General features: G+C 42.8%; 1 protein-coding gene across 5 annotated transcripts in view; it reads left to right on the top strand.

Moving 5' to 3' along the window:
* The window catches only part of LOC138296685 (piggyBac transposable element-derived protein 4-like), a 43649-nt gene that overhangs the window by 14196 nt on the left and 12954 nt on the right, over positions 1-16499 (top strand). The window contains exons 4-5 of one of the 5 annotated variants that reach the window (XR_011203883.1): positions 5787-5860; positions 11967-12201. The exons of 3 other annotated variants lie outside the window; for them this stretch is intronic. The gene's annotated coding sequence lies outside the window, so the exon portion shown is untranslated. Of the gene's footprint in view, positions 1-5786; positions 5861-11966; positions 12202-16499 lie in introns of those variants that run through there. One more of the 5 variants, XR_011203882.1, reaches the window with a different exon arrangement.

Genomic DNA, 16499 nt, shown 5'->3' with positions numbered 1-16499 from the left:
TTCTATGACTTCTTCCCTTAAAACCTTAGGGATGACTCGTTGAGTGCGACTAACTATAACTTTCAGGAGCATGTCATTTTTCCGGGTAAATGCTGAAAAGGCATTGGATTCTGTTAGGCGGTGTTGGGATGGAAGCGTCCCTGTCACGATTTCTTTTTCATTTTGACACTGGTGCATTGTATGTTTGACAGGCTGTATCTTCTGTTCAACGTTTTACCCTGATCCAGTTCTCTCGGAGGAAAAAAAAAAAAAGTGTGTTTGTGTGTGTTTGTGTGTGTTTGTGTGTGTTTGTGTGTGTTTGTGTGTGTTTGTGTGTGTTTGTGTGTGTTTGTGTGTGTTTGTGTGTGAGAGAGAGTGTTTGTGTGTGTGTGAGAGAGAGTGTTTGTGTGTGTGTGAGAGAGAGTGTTTGTGTGTGAGAGAGAGTGTTTGTGTGTGTGTGAGAGAGAGTGTTTGTGTGTGTGTGAGAGAGAGTGTTTGTGTGTGTGTGAGAGAGAGTGTTTGTGTGTGTGAGAGAGAGTGTGTGTGAGAGAGAGTGTGTGTGAGAGAGAGTGTTTGTGTGTGTGTGTGAGAGAGTGTTTGTGTGTGTGTGTGAGAGAGTGTTTGTGTGTGTGTGTGAGAGAGTGTTTGTGTGTGTGTGAGAGAGAGTGTTTGTGTGTGTGTGAGAGAGAGTGTTTGTGTGTGTGTGAGAGAGAGTGTTTGTGTGTGTGAGAGAGAGTGTTTGTGTGTGTGAGAGAGAGTGTTTGTGTGTGTGAGAGAGAGTGTTTGTGTGTGTGAGAGAGAGTGTTTGTGTGTGTGAGAGAGAGTGTTTGTGTGTGTGAGAGAGAGTGTTTGTGTGTGTGAGAGAGAGTGTTTGTGTGTGTGAGAGAGAGTGTTTGTGTGTGTGTGAGAGAGAGTGTTTGTGTGTGTGAGAGAGAGTGTTTGTGTGTGTGAGAGAGAGTGTGTGTGTGTGAGAGAGAGTGTGTGTGTGTGAGAGAGAGTGTGTGTGTGTGAGAGAGAGTGTGTGTGTGTGTGTGTGAGAGAGAGTGTGTGTGTGTGTGAGAGTGAGTGTTTGTGTGTGTGTGAGAGTGAGTGTTTGTGTGTGTGAGAGAGTGAGTGTTTGTGTGTGAGAGAGAGTGTTTGTGTGTGAGAGAGTGAGTGTTTGTGTGTGAGAGAGTGAGTGTTTGTGTGTGAGAGAGTGAGTGTTTGTGTGTGAGAGAGTGAGTGTTTGTGTGTGAGAGAGTGAGTGTTTGTGTGTGAGAGAGTGAGTGTTTGTGTGTGAGAGAGTGAGTGTTTGTGTGTGAGAGAGTGAGTGTTTGTGTGTGAGAGAGTGAGTGTTTGTGTGTGAGAGAGAGAGTGTTTGTGTGTGAGAGTGTGTGTGAGAGTGTGTGTGAGAGTGTGTGTGAGAGTGTGTGTGAGAGTGTGTGTGAGAGTGTGTGTGAGAGTGTGTGTGAGAGTGTGTGTGAGAGAGTGTGTGAGAGAGTGTGTGAGAGTGAGAGTGTTTGTGTGTGAGAGTGTTTGTGTGTGAGAGTGTTTGTGTGTGAGAGTGTTTGTGTGTGAGAGTGTTTGTGTGTGAGAGTGTTTGTGTGTGAGAGTGTTTGTGTGTGAGAGTGTTTGTGTGTGAGTGTTTGTGTGTGAGTGTTTGTGTGTGAGTGTTTGTGTGTGAGTGTTTGTGTGTGAGAGTGTTTGTGTGTGAGAGTGTTTGTGTGTGAGAGTGTTTGTGTGTGAGAGTGTTTGTGTGTGAGAGTGTGTGAGAGTGTGTGAGAGTGTGTGAGAGTGTGTGAGAGTGTGTGAGAGTGTGTGAGAGTGTGTGAGAGTGTGTGAGAGTGTGTGAGAGTGTGTGAGAGTGTGTGAGAGTGTGTGAGAGTGTGTGAGAGTGTGTGAGAGTGTGTGAGAGTGTGTGAGAGTGTTTGTGTGTGAGTGTTTGTGTGTGAGTGTTTGTGTGTGAGTGTTTGTGTGTGAGTGTTTGTGTGTGAGTGTTTGTGTGTGAGTGTTTGTGTGTGAGTGTTTGTGTGTGAGTGTTTGTGTGAGAGTGTTTGTGTGTGTGTGTGTGAGTGTGTGTGTGTGTGTGTGAGTGTGTGTGTGTGTGTGTGAGTGTGTGTGTGTGTGTGTGTGAGTGTGTGTGTGTGAGAGAGTGTGTGTGAGTGTGTGAGAGAGTGTGTGTGAGAGAGAGAGTGTGTGTGAGAGAGAGAGTGTGTGTGAGTGTGTGTGAGAGAGAGAGTGTGTGTGAGTGTGTGTGAGTGTGTGAGAGAGAGAGATATTCTGTAGTGTAGCATACATATTCCTCCTCGACAATTGAAGGCAGAGACGCAGTTTTCTACAGAGTAAATTTGGGGAAGAAATAAGCTTGTGCATAATGTAAAAAACAGTCATCCTGCTTCCCCTCATTGCTATCATTCATGACAAGTTGACATTTTTGCCATGGAGTTTCCAAACATTGTGACACACTCTTAGTGGTCAATGCCAGTCATAAAAGTCTTCCCATTTAGGAATAAAGACAATTATTCAGAGTCCCACACAACAACGGGGCTTTCGTTCTTGGCTTCTAAATATATGCTTTTCTCGTAATTGGTCTGTCTTGGCAATTAAGTGCCATGGGGAATCTACAACAGATTCAGACCAGGTTACAATAGTTCCCAGCGCAGGCTTAGGTGCTGTAATTTGAAACCAAGTGTGCGATGAGTGTTATATTATATATATATATATTTTTTTTTTTCTGTAGTTGCTGTTTAGGCATTGCACAACTACTGGACATGTCTGTGTTCCACACCGGACACAGACGGTCATGCAAAAAAGTAAATCTGCAGCTGAAACATTCTTTGTTAGCTGTTGCAGTGGAAATGGATGATTCCTTATTATGACTTGCATCTTTCTCGGAGAATGTTGGATTAGATCTGTCCACCATTCCTGCCTAAAAATTGGCCATGTAAGTCTTGCATAACATTGCCAAGGTGTTATAAAGCTACTTAAGGCCTAATTTTAAAACAATAATGAAAGGCACTCAGATTTTGTTTTTTAGCATGTTTTCACATCTATATTGCTCACATTGGTAGTCCTTTAAATGCACTTTAAAGGAGTGACAAACGTGTTAATGGTCACTTCAGGGTGTTAGCATGTGATAGGAAAAACATAGGGCCGCATTAGGAGTCTGAAAAGCTAACCGCCAGACTCGCAGTGAGGAGACAGCAGCAGAGCGGGTAGTCTTTTCACCAGATCCATTACAAGGTTTCCTCTAGGCTGACTGTTTCTGCCGGTCAGCCCAGTGGAATCTGTGCAGCGGCATTGGTCTCAGCTTCTCATGGAGGTGATACACAGGGGGCCCCTCCTTCCCAGCACCATCGGAATGCACACTGTCTGCAGTCCTCAGACCACCACACTCGTAATAGGGCCCTTAGTGTACACTGTGAAAAACTCCATGTTGTAGGAAGTACATGGTCTTATGAATCGCCATTAGAATTTCAATAGAAAAAATATTGATTTAAATGTAGTTGCAATCCATTTAAGGGTCTGAATTTAATCTTTCATGCAGGATATTATGGAAGTGAATATTCCCTTTTCAGCAGCAGTAATGTGGAACATAGACATTTTGGGATCTTTACATGATTTAAACCACTCTTGACTACAAATACCCTAATCCCAGGTGTTTTTCTGCCTTGTTCAACAAAACACCATCTTCTTCCCTGGCCAGTGATGTAGATTTAACTCTTGCACTCACAAAAAATCACTGTCAAGATGTTTACATACCTACCTACCTACCATTTCTTTAGATGTTTCATGGGCTGAGTCATATGTGTATTTGTACCTGCGTTTTTTACAGTTTATTTTGTTCCTTTCCATACCAAAATAAATCATTTTGGTTAAAATGTGTACGAATTGTTTGCAAAAAGATGTTAACTTTTCAATTTCCTTTTCCATTCAATCAATGATTGTTCATACTTACTAATCATATCAAACCCCTGGCAGAAAAGATCACACTCTTGCTCACCCACATGTGGCCGCACAGCATAAAGCATCTGATTTGCCTCAGAGTAACATTTATATTTACAGTATCTAAATACAAATAAAGAGTCAGGCGTAGGAGTGAAACACTTGTTTGTATGTATAGGTACTAAAAAGGCGCACTGTTGAGCACCAGACAGACAATCTTAAGTTGATTACTTTTCCTACAAAATGTGTAATTGATGGCTATGGCTTTACCACATGTACTTCCTTCACGAAAAGACCATTTTTCTGCAGTAATTCAAAATCAGTTTAAAAATATTTTTAAATTAAGAAATCTTTACTTCTAAAAAGATGTAGTGTAGTGCTCTCCACAGATGATACACGGACTAACCTGGATTGTATTTTGTTATACTCTCTAAATTTGTGACTTGCTCAATTTAGCTAATATAGGTTTTGTACATATCTGTCAGAAAACACTAACCTTAAATTCTTCCCAGATTGTGTTTTGTTAGAATCTGCAATGTTTGTGGCATGCTTAAATTAGCTGATATACCTTTGGTATATATCTGTCACAAAAACAAACTTTAAACGTTTTCATTGGGCACAATGCACTATTTCATTTCTCATCACCTCCATCACTGAACAAATACAATAAGAACATGAGGGTCAACAGAAAAAAATTGGAAGGAAAATGGCATGAGACACCAGATACCACCATACTGACTTTGCTTGGGAATGATGTCCACAGGGCGACGTTGGTATCTAAAAAGTAATAGGAGATACCTTACTCACCTTCCGTGAATAGTCTGCATCTATCATTAAAAGTGGAAAGTATATATCTTAGAAGTACCTTCATGTAAACAACTTTGTGTTCTGGAATGGAGCTAATATGCCTTAACCGGAAGCAAAACAAACTGAGTATGTTTGTATATGTTCACCAACCCTTCTGTGTAGATAAGATAGCTACTTCAAGCTTGATAACTATGTGTTTTAGCTTAGTAGCTACGTGACGTGAGTGCAAGTCAAAGTAATTCACTGGCATTAATATTCTATGGTTCTTATTGTTAGCAATACTATATCACTTGCTAGGAATTCCTTCCACTTCATGCGTAATAATATACACATCATGTGTTATCAGAAGTGCAACATGAACATTTCCCCCTCACAGGATCAGCCTCTGTACAAATACAAACATTTTCTGAAGGTCTCAATGCTTAAGGTCAGTTGTTCTAAGTCCAAGCTGCAGCAGCATTGTTGCACGACTGCCCAGCAAGTATGACGTGAAGTACAGGGAAAGTTACACCCGATGATCCTAGATGGCAACCATCGTCTTCATGCAACGTGAGAGTTCGAGAGGTAATTGGAAATGTAGTTTGCCTTGGAGCTGCTGCATAGTGCATTCTCCACATACTCAAAGCTTTACAACAGGCATCAGTGGCACTCTGAACACTTCCAACTATTCCTTCTTTGAAATGCCATTTGACTTTCCTGTCTCTCCTGCTCTCTTATCCTTTCTTTGCTTTCAGTTCTGATCCTCCTTGTCCCTCCTTTTTTCTACCCTATTTCGTGACTATAATATCCCCTCTCATTCCATCAATTTCCTTTTTTTTTTCCTTTTTTTTTCTTTCCCTTCCCTCCATATCTCCATGATTATATCAGATTCTTCACTTAATTCCTATCCTGTTTAATGCTCACTCATCCCTCCCTTACCCTTGCTCCTCTGTCCTTTAACCCCACTACTTGATTTCATTCATTCTCTCTCCTTCCCCGTGGCTTGTCTTATAGTCTCTTTCCCCATCCTAGCTCCTTTATATCCCTTTCTTTTTTTCTCGATTGACTTTTTTCTTTAATTCATTTTCCTCCTATAGGCACAGCAAATGACAATGGAGCTACTGTACTTGTGTGAAGAAGGATGAAGAGGTTGACCATGTGGAGTCTGAGAGTAAGGAGTCTGAGTAATGAAAAGACTGGAAAGGGTACACTCAATAACCCACTGTTGTAGGGTAGAAATAGAACTGGAGGGAGGCAGTGCAAAGATTATTAACTAAACAGTGGATAGCAAATGGCAAGACTGGATGAGGTTGCAGTCCTCATCGGCTACTAAGTTTCCACGGTGAGACTCTAGACACCCTCTGGTGTGGGCAGATGGCCCGGTGCGGTACTTGGGTGTACAGCTGAGTTGCGCTGTGGAGGAGCTGTGGCGGGCTAACTATGGCGCTGCTCTGACTTGGCTGGAGAGGAAGGTTGAGACTTGGCGGGCCCTTCCGTTATCATTGATAGGGCGTATTGCTATTGCAAAGATGGTGGTCCTCCCGAAGTTTTTGTACTTATTTTTGAACCTTCCTCTCCCGCTCCCGAGAGGCTACTTAAAACGTCTGCGCTCGGCACTGATCTGTCTGTCTGGTATGGGCGGGCCGACGCACACGCATTTCTTGGGAGAGGCTGACGCTGCCGTTCGAACTGGGTGGGCTTGCTGCGCCAGATATGGAATTATACTATCTTTGTGCTCAGGCGCATTTTGCGTATTACTGGCTGAATCCTATTCGTTATTTGCCGCACATGGCGCCTGAGAGCGACTCTGTATGGCCGGATGACCTGACTCTGGCATTTGGTAGGCGTGTTCCGTCCCGGGTGCGGGGGATTGATACGGTGGCATGCACGATGCGGGCGTGGGGTATGTTGATGCGGCGGTCCGGGGTCGCGGTCCCGTTCGCTCCCTCTCTGCTAGTCATGGCGATAGCCGATGGGCAGTTGTACCGCGACGGTGGAGTACGTGGGTTTCTCTGAGATGCTGGTCTGACCAAGATGAAAGATTGGATGGCGGAGGGTCGCCTGCTTGAAGTATCTGAGGTGCTGGCTGACCGCGAGTGCACGGCGCTTCAGCGTATGTATGTTATCCGAGTCTGTTCTTTTTTGCGAAATCGCCTGCGTGGTTCGGCGGAGGCACCTGTGGGGTTCCGTGCACTGGAGGTTCTTTGCTGAGCGCAGTCGCCTAATAGGCTGGTTACCAAATTATATAACTGTATGCAGGAGCAGAGAAATAATCTCCGAGAACAGTCTAGGCTCGCGTGGGAGGTGGACCTGGGAGTGCCCATCCCGGAGGTCCAGTGGCACGATTGCTGTGCGCATATGAGAGCGTTGACACCAAATTATAGATTTAGATTGCTGCACTTTAATTTTTTGCACAGACTATATTATACCCCAGTGTGGTTGCACTCCTTGGGGTTGCGTGAGGATACGCGCTGTGTACGCTGTCGGGCGCTGGGTGCTGGTTTTTCCCATTTAGCATGGGAGTGTAAGGATGTTCACGCCTTCTGGGTGGCAGTTTTTAATGCAATCTCTGAAATGGTCGGAACAGAGATTCCTGCCAATCCTAGAACCGCGCTGCTTGGGTACGTGGAGGATCTTCGGGTAACGCATAGGCGCTTGGTGGGCCTGCTATTGCTGCTGGCCAAGCGTAGAGTGGCCATGTGCAGGGGTGGGACGAGAGTGCCGCGTTGTTCTAAATGGTTAAGCGATGCTGCTTTTTGTCATGATCAGCTCACGGTCTACTGGAGCCTGATGCCTGAAGGGTCTAGACCCAAAGATATTTGGGCCCCATTGAATAACTTCTTAGCGGCCCAAGTCGAGTGAGTGAAATAACCGGAAAAGCCCGACTGTGTTGTTACCCCCCTCTGTCTGTTGGCATCTACGCCAGAAGGGTGAATGATTGCTAATGCCTGGCTGTATGCCCTACCTGCCTTTTTTGTTTGTATCAGCTGTTGTCCCCTTTTTTTGTGGTAGGATAATGCCATCACATCACTACCAGAAGCTGCCCTGTGGTAGTTGGTACGGATTCTGTCACCAATAATGGATTGGGTAGTTAAAAGGGTAAATTGGATTACAGCGATTAATGTGTGCCTATCTGATTTTTCCTACGCGACATGTACGCTGATATTGCAGATGATGACAATTTTCTTTTGTTATGATGCTGTGAAGGGACTGTTTTTTTCTTCTGTATGTTAATAAGATAAAATTAATAAAAATTAAAGTTTCCACGGCGAGCCTTAAGTTCGACTTAGCCCACACACCTCATAGTGATTTCCTGAGAATCAAAGACCTCAGTCTTTTCCTGTGGTCTGTTCCAATCTCAAATCGTGTGGCCATTTCCTGTGTTCTCATGGGCACGTTAAAGAGCATGTGATGTAATTGTGTGTCATAATTTTTATGCTAATTAGAATGTTTGAAATCTGAAAACTCCCACCTTTTTTTAATGTTGCCCAATGCTCCCCAGACGTACAGTGGTCTGGCTAATGGTGCCCCAAGTGTGCATATATGGACCCAGACAGTCCAAGGTAAGATCGAAAAAAGGAGGGATGTTAAAGATTATGGGTGAGACCTTGCAGATTTTATATAAATAACTTCCTCTCATTTGTCTTCCTCCTTTTACCTCTTCTGAAATGTTGTATAATTAAATGTGCTTGAATTAGCTGAAAATAGATCGGGAATTCAAAGTTGTTGAAAATAGGGGCCTGCAAAATCCTTAAGATGCCCCTTGAGGTATTCTCTTGTCAGTGCTGGTTCCTCACAGCTCTGCAACCGATCCAAATCATTCATGGCGCTCCTCCTTTTGTGTCCAGGGACAGAGGTCAGCTGTTCAGCCAGGAAAAATACTGAAACAGGGCGGCTGGCAGAGGAGTCATCACGCACCCATCGGCTGCCAACTGCACCCGGTCCCAAATACAATTCCACCTCATGTCTCTTTCTTCCATCCCTCTAAAGAGTTATCATTATCTCACTCTTGAGGGGTCTTTTTCATTGCTTACTTTAATTTCATTGACTTTTCTACCGTCTCAGGGTCAAACCCTGGTAACTAAAATTAAGGCTCGTTTCCCAAAAACGAGTGTGAATGTCGTTGCCCACAACCATCTGCACAAATTAAGCACTGGTGATATATACCTCAAGAAGACCGCTATGGCTTTAGAACTACTGTTCAACATTGCCTTGCAGCCAGACAAAGTATCACCCTCATACATTTGGGAAATAAACTTGTGCTGCGATTACCTCAGCTAGGCCTCTAACACATATACCAATGAACTGGAATGTGTGTGGAGAAGCCAAGGGAACATCACCAAGTGTGTTTAATTGTAAAGCAGTTGCTTTTTCTTTACTGTTGGGTGAGAACGAGTGACCCCACAGCATTCCAAAACTGTACAACAGTGCCTATGATTCAGCCAATTTTCCTAGCCATGCAACTTCATGAGGATTTCATCATTGCTGATAGAATATGGCGTGGAGAGGCAAGAATGATCAAAATTTTTAGAGAGGTCTTCATCAACTGAAGAAACAAAGGTTTCCCGGATATCGGCCATTATGGATTCCTTTCAACTCACTCAGGGCTTAAGTTGTATATAACTGTCACAGTGCACATTGGTCAAGAAAATTTACATTAGGTGCAGGAGCACTGCACCAGTACAGTAGAATTTGTGAGTTAAACCCTATGGAGTGGGGAATAACTGCGTGCACCTGGATTACTGTTTGTAAAACCACACAATTCCAATTCCGTTGGTTTAACAAATACATGTACTACCAGCTACAAGTAGATGGTAAATGTATGTTGCAGTCTCTGTGTGGTGTAGGGCCCGAGCGAGAGTGTGGGAAGGAGTGGGACAGGGGAAGCTGCTGCAGCCAAGGTGTCATGCAATTTTGCAGGTGGAATTACAAGTGCGTAAAATAGGGTTCAGTGTTCCTACATCTGAGAAAACTGGGCTTGGGAACACCCCAGAAACAGGCAGAGCGGTATTCCATCCGGTAATTCCACACCACCTGACTCATAAATCGGAGCCTGCTAGCTTTGAAGCCTTCTCCACCTAGCCATCACATACAAATGTGGAACTACAGCATTCAGAAAGATTTATCCATAATGACCTCTCAAGCCAGCAACAAACAACCACACTGAGGGTCCTTAAACATGCAACGCATGATGGAAGGAAAATATAATGCAAGACACTTTTACAGCTAGAAGTTCTACTCCATAATGCACTAGGATGTGCAGGTAAATGAACTAAACAATATTCAGGGTAAGAGGTGGTATGGCTGTCCCCATGGCGCCGACCCTTCTAATACAAACAACAGGGTTGTCTTTGCATTTCTGGCCCAGACCACGTGTTTTGCACCATAGTTAAGATGCTGATAGTTTGTGGAGCCGTCTGTTATTACACTTGGGTAACGACTTAAAAACAAATCTGATTATTCTGCATATGGATTGGACGTAATTGCATTGGTATTGCATAGAATAATACTCAGTGCACTAAAACACTTAAACCTGATTTAGAGTTGCTCGGTAAATTCTGACCCATAGGTTGGAATTACTAGGTCTGTTCTATTTAAAGCAAACTCGACTCAACTTTTGTCGAATTTCATCAGGTCAAACCGAAATTTAACAGAGAAAAGCATAAGATATTTACCTTTTATCATGTGGATTTCGGTGCATTAAACGCCATAATCCACAGGTAGTTCCGTAGAAACTCATAATAGGTGCTATTTATCTCACCCCATAAATTAACGACCCTGCTGTATCCTTATTTACCAGGTGCAACAAATAACACCTATTCTTGTTATCAGGCCCATACAGTACCATTATAGGCTCCAGTATGAGCTGAGCATGCAGGAGCGGCTCGTGAGGAGGGGGGAGGTAAATTCAGATTTTTTAAAAATGTACACTTGCCTCCCTCGCCGTGCCGCACTGCTCCATCCGCTTATTCTCAGACTGCAGGCACAGGCTCCCAGCCTGCCCTGCGGCCAATCTGGACACCGCTCATAGCAGCGTCAGGATTGGCTTGGCTGAACTTTATCCTGGCAGGCTCTTCAGGACCGGTCCAGACCCTTTTTCAGGACCTTGATAAATATTATTAAGAAGGTCGCCATTTTCCCATCAATCTTGGGGGCAAAAGCCACTTTGTATGCTAGAGACGGTCTCAGCAACTCTGCTTGCAGGCACCCTCTAAGTTCCTTGTTCATCGGTTTGTAAACGTGGGTATTGTCCATCGGTTTGCAAATGCGGGTAGCCACATATGTTGCGACCTTGTTAGCAGGAACCTATTCTGTTGAGCGGAGGTGACATACCCTGAATGTCTAGCCTCCAGTCACCAGTCTACTGGAACCTGGTTCATCATCAGAGTCTTCCCTGGCATTGTCATCTGCTACCTATGGTGAGTAGGAATCGTAGTCACCGGGGATCACCTCAGGCTGGGAATCAGATTCCTGTAAGGCCAAGGCACTCTCTCAGAAAGGCTGTGCGCAGTCTCATAGGTGTCCAAAGGGGGGGGGTTGACAGTCCTTGCCTTGGTGCTAAGCTTTTTTTACTTGTTTGCAAATTGGTATCTGGGAACCTGTATGCAGATGCTGAGATCTTGCTTGCAGCACCCTCTAGAGGGCCCACTTCTATAATAGAGCTGAACCGCTGGGACAGTGCAGTTCAGTTGGCTCCCATTAGACTCCCTCTAACTGTGTCTGTTTGCTATTGTGCCGCGCAGAGCCTCATTGATAGGTGCCCTCTGACAGGTGCACTACCTACAGTAAGCACTTGTGAAATATAACAGTACTAAGCCACACCGCATATAAAGGGCGCAACAAGCCCTTAAAATAGAGCAAAACATTCATATAAAACCACCAAGAAAAAGCACTTATCTGGCTGCTGAGTAGTGGAGAAAGTTAATTTCCTTGGTGGATAATTTATAAGGAGGACTCTATCGTTACATGGTTGAAAGTTTAAATACAAAGACTTGTGGGATTTGTAGTCCTTACTGTATTTAATGTTGTTTTTTTTTGTGGCTGCTGAGCAATAAAATGGTGAAAGTTATTGCATAGTGTGAGGCTCCGGTCCTGACATAGAATCTGTTGTGCTATATAGTTTAGTAAGTGGGGTGGAAGTCTGGGAACGTTGTGTATGAGCATAGCTGTGAGGACAGGTTTTGTGTTGGAGTCTGGCTATGGGAATTTTGAGTTAAGGTGAGGTGTTAAACTTTGTGTTTGTGTTTGTGTTTTTGTCTTGTTCCTTGGGTGTGTAGACATAAGTGGGATGAGATGACTGGAAGCTCGTTGGTTCTGTGCCCTGGCTGTCGCTTGCCTCTGCATCCATGACTGCATGTTTTGTGTGAATAAATGGTGTGAGCTACCATTGTGAGCGTGCACACATGTGGTGGTGGGGCTTCATATCCGAGGAGGATCCAAGCCTTACACTTCGTGGACCATTGTAAGAAGGTAGGCACAACCTAGTTCTTGACTTTGTTCTTTACTGCAGTATCCGGTTTGTCCCATTCCTTGTTTATCTGAGCTGGCGTCTGAACAGCTAAGAGTGAATAACGTCATAATGTTAGTGTGTGGTCAGGAGTGAAACCTAGGAGATAGACAGTTGGAGGGAGGATGGAGGCCTGACGGGTCCTAACGTAGGTTGCTGTAACCTCTGGGCCTAACATTAAATTAATAATGTATCTCCTATATCAGTGGCTCCAGACTCCCTGCTGTTATATTCTTAAGTCATGTTTTTATATATTGTTCACCTGCCTTGCCCACTATACCCTTTTTTGCCCTCTCCTTCTGTTTATCTAACCCATTAGGACTCTCCCAGAATATTGATGAGGAAGCATTCCAGGATTCAGTTAAAGGTTCTGTTGGGTGCCGAACGGAGTGCTGTTTACTTCTTCAGAAATGTCTTTTTTTTTGTGCACCTATCAAATCAAACAAATAACGACTACACTCTACGATCCACAGTGCAAGGGCCAGGTGGAATGTTTAATAGATACCTGTAGTGATGTATTGGTTTGTATGTAAAAGAAGAATGCTATGACATCAGGGGCAGTGGAATGTTGGGGCAGGCTGTGACTGGGGATTGGAATGTTTTCATATGAAAGGTCGGAGTTGTGCCGGTTTGGGGATGGCGAGCGCATGTATCTCTGTCTGTACATTATAACTGGAAATAAACTTTTAAGGAAAGAACAAGAAGAGCCAGTGTACTTACTTCACATGGCGACGAGCAGGATCGTAAAGCAGCAAGCATTGGACTGAGAAAACTGCAATTATTGGAAGGCAACGCTACAGACATCAGACTGAGGATTGGAGAGCAGCTATTTTCGGACCTGCTTTGTTAAAGGCAACTTATTTTAAGCAAGTGAGGGAAGTTATTTTTTTTATTATTCATTTATTTTTATTTTTCTCTTTCTCTAATACAGTTGCCGTTTGTTTACTTTGTTTGAGGCGCGTGTGTACTGCTCAAACGTTAGATTTTTCATTGCGTCGGTCCTCGCGTGCACCCCCACGTGGTTACTGGTTGCCTGGACAACATAATGCTTAAAAACAATGTCTTGTGAACGTGCTGGTTCTTGCGCTGGAAGTTACATGTGAGCAGGAACAGCGCCCTTTTAATGTTAAGTACATGGTATTATTTTTACTATTCTTAACTTTTTAGCAACTTCATTGCTGAAGTTTATCCGGCACAAAGGAAAACTAACAGAAATTAATATAACGGAGATACATGTCTTGCTGAAGAAGTAAGCTAAAGAGTTATATTTTACAGCTATAATTTTTAGTACACTATGTCTTCGAGTGGAGATTCTTCTGGTTCAGGGACGTCGCTTTCTTTGCAGTTGAGTACACCAAAGGAATTTTTAGCGTCTCCTGGTGAACCAGCTGTACAATGGAAGGAGTGGAAGGAATATTTTTTGAATTACATCGCAAACTTAGAAGATTGCAATGGTTTAATCTCTGCTGAAAGAAAAAAAAGGATCTTAATGCACTGTTTAGGCCCTGAAGGTCTTCGTATTTACAATCAACTACAAAAACACGATAGAGGCGATGAAGATGTGTTTCAAAGTGCTACTTTGGATTTAAATGATAATTTTTCTCCTGCTGTTTGCATTGCGGTTACTCGTCACGCATTTTTCCACAGGAAACAAGAGAAACACGAGGACATAAAGAGCTACGTTTCTGCTTTAAAACATTTAGCTAGCTCATGTAGGTTTGCTGGTCTACATGATGAACTGGTACGGGACCAGATTGTAATGTATACTAAAAACAAATCTATTCAAGAGAGGTTGTGGATTGAAGGCGAATCCAGTCTAAAGGATATTATTGCTTTAGTGAAGAAAGCAGAATTATCCGAAAGATGTGCGAAAATCACTTTGGCACAGGATAAGAACTTTGAAGAAGTCGTTGCCAAAGTTAGTGATCGCAAGCACAACAAATGGTCCATGGATAAGCGGGATAATGACTTTAAAAAAGAGAAAAATCAAACTTTTGCAAAGAATCAAAAATCTAACATGCCTGATCGATCCAGAAATGAGTGTTTCCGTTGCGGGAGTTCCTTTCATTCTGCAAAATTTTATGGGTGTCCAGCTAAAAATGCTAAGTGTTTGGAATGTGGAATTGTAGGCCATTTTCCTAGGGTGTGTAGGAAGAAACCGATGAAGAAGGTGAACAGTAAAGTGGCCTGCATTAAGGAAGTGGTGGAAGACTGTTCTGATGACAGTGATAAAGACGTAAATTAAAAACTGAGTGGTCACAAAACTGTGGTTTTGAACATTTCAGGACAAACGTCAAACAAACCCTTGTGTTGAGTATCATTTGGGGGAGTTATGCTGCAGGTGGCAGCAGACTCTGGTTCCCCATACAGTATTGTTTCAGAATGCACATGGCAAAAGCATTTTGTACATAGTTTAGGGGAACATTTAGAAACCTCTGACATTTCGCCTGAAAGTTACACTGGTGATAGAATAGATATTATTGGTTTTAGATTGCTGGTATTCAAATTTAAGCAAAGACAAGCCGTATGTAAATTATATGTGGCTAAGGATGGTCCGTCGGTATTAGGCTGGAAAGACCAAAAAAACTGCATATTGTGCTTGATCCTGACAGTGTAGAGCAAGTCTTAGTAATGTGTGATGAAGAAGACACAAAAAAATGGGTCACACAAGAGTTTCCAGGAGTGTTCAATGGGCAAGTAGGTCAACTGAAAGGCTTTATACATCAGATTAGACTCAAAAAGGATGCCAAACCAAAAATTCATAAGGTATGGAATATTCCGTTTATTGTCAGGGAAGAGGTAAAAAAAGAGTTGGACAGGTTACAAAATTCACAGATTATAGAACCAGTTGAAGCTTCTGAGTGGGTTTCACCTTTGGTTGTTGCTTGTAAAGCTAATGGCATAGTGCGTTTGTGTGTGGATTTGAGAGGTTTGAACAATAATATCATAGTAGATCAGTTTCCTTTGCCTCGTATTGATGAGATGTTGTCTACCACAAGAGATGCTAAATGGTTTTCCACTTTGGACTTGTCGTCTGCTTACCACCAGGTTAGGTTGGACTATCATAGCAGACATCTTACAACTTTTTGTACACCACGGGGTTGTTTTCGTTTCAAACGTATGCCATTTGGTTTGGCGTCGGCGGCTGCCGTCTTTCAAAGGTTGATGGCGCAGTTATTTGGACATTTGCCTAATGTTACATTCTTTCAGGATGATATTTTAGTTATGGGAAGTAGCAAGAAACATCATGATAAGGAATTGAGGAATGTTTTGAACATCTTACAAGAAAAAGGTTTGACCGCAGAGATCAGTAAATGTAGATTTGCACAGAGAAAAGTAACGTATTTAGGACATGAGATTGATCATGAAGGCATAAGACCTAAAAAAAAAGTTGGTGGAAGCTATTAAGAATGCCCCACATCTAAAGATGATTTGAGATCCTTTTTAGGTCTAGCCGAGTTTTATTCGAAATTTGTAGAAATCTTTTCAGCTAAAACCTACCAAATGAGACTGTTACTAAAAAACAAAGTGAAATTTGAATGGAATGTAAGTTGTCAGAAGGCTTTTCAGGAAATTAAGAATGCAATTGTGAGTGCTCCAATGTTGCATGGGTACGATCCAAAAGCTTGTTCTATTATCACTACGGATGCGAGTGGTAAGGGCCTTGGTAGTGTATTAACACAGAGTGACAATGTGGGTAAAGAATATGTGGTTGCATTTGCATCCCGTTCTTTGTCTCCCACAGAGGAAAAATACTCTGTAAAAGAAAGAGAAACTTTGGCATGTGTATGGGCATTAGAACACTTTTGTAAATTTGTTTGGGGGCAAAAATGCATCATACCTACTGACCATAAGCCTCTTAGTAAATTGTTAACTACAGAAGGTTTATGTAGAGCATCTGCGAGAATAGCTAGACTATCTATGAGACTATAAGATTTCTTATATGAAGTGCAGTATGTTCCTGGGGTAAAAAATGTTACTGCAGATTTTTTAAGTAGAATGTCCTTACCTTTAAGAGAGTTGGATCAACATCCTTGGAATGACTGGTGTGTAGCTAGTGTGTTTGATGAGAATACTTAAAGCGGATTGCAAAAAGAAGAATGGATCATGGAGTATGAGAAAGACGAAGTGTTGAAAGAAGTTAAAAACAAAGTGATGTTCGGCGAAGCAGTGATATGTTAAGAGCTTTTTGGGAAGTGAGAGATGAATTGAGTATTGAAAGTGATTTTGTGTGTAGAGGTGGGAAGATTATTCCCCCCGTGGTATTAGAAATAAACTTATCGCTATTGGACATGAAGGTCAT

This window comes from Pleurodeles waltl, chromosome 5, assembly GCF_031143425.1.
Source record: "Pleurodeles waltl isolate 20211129_DDA chromosome 5, aPleWal1.hap1.20221129, whole genome shotgun sequence".
In the NCBI taxonomy this organism is placed as follows: domain Eukaryota; kingdom Metazoa; phylum Chordata; class Amphibia; order Caudata; family Salamandridae; genus Pleurodeles; species Pleurodeles waltl.
The sequence above is the reverse complement of the archived record's forward strand: the minus strand, read 5'-3'. Positions and strand labels throughout refer to the sequence as shown.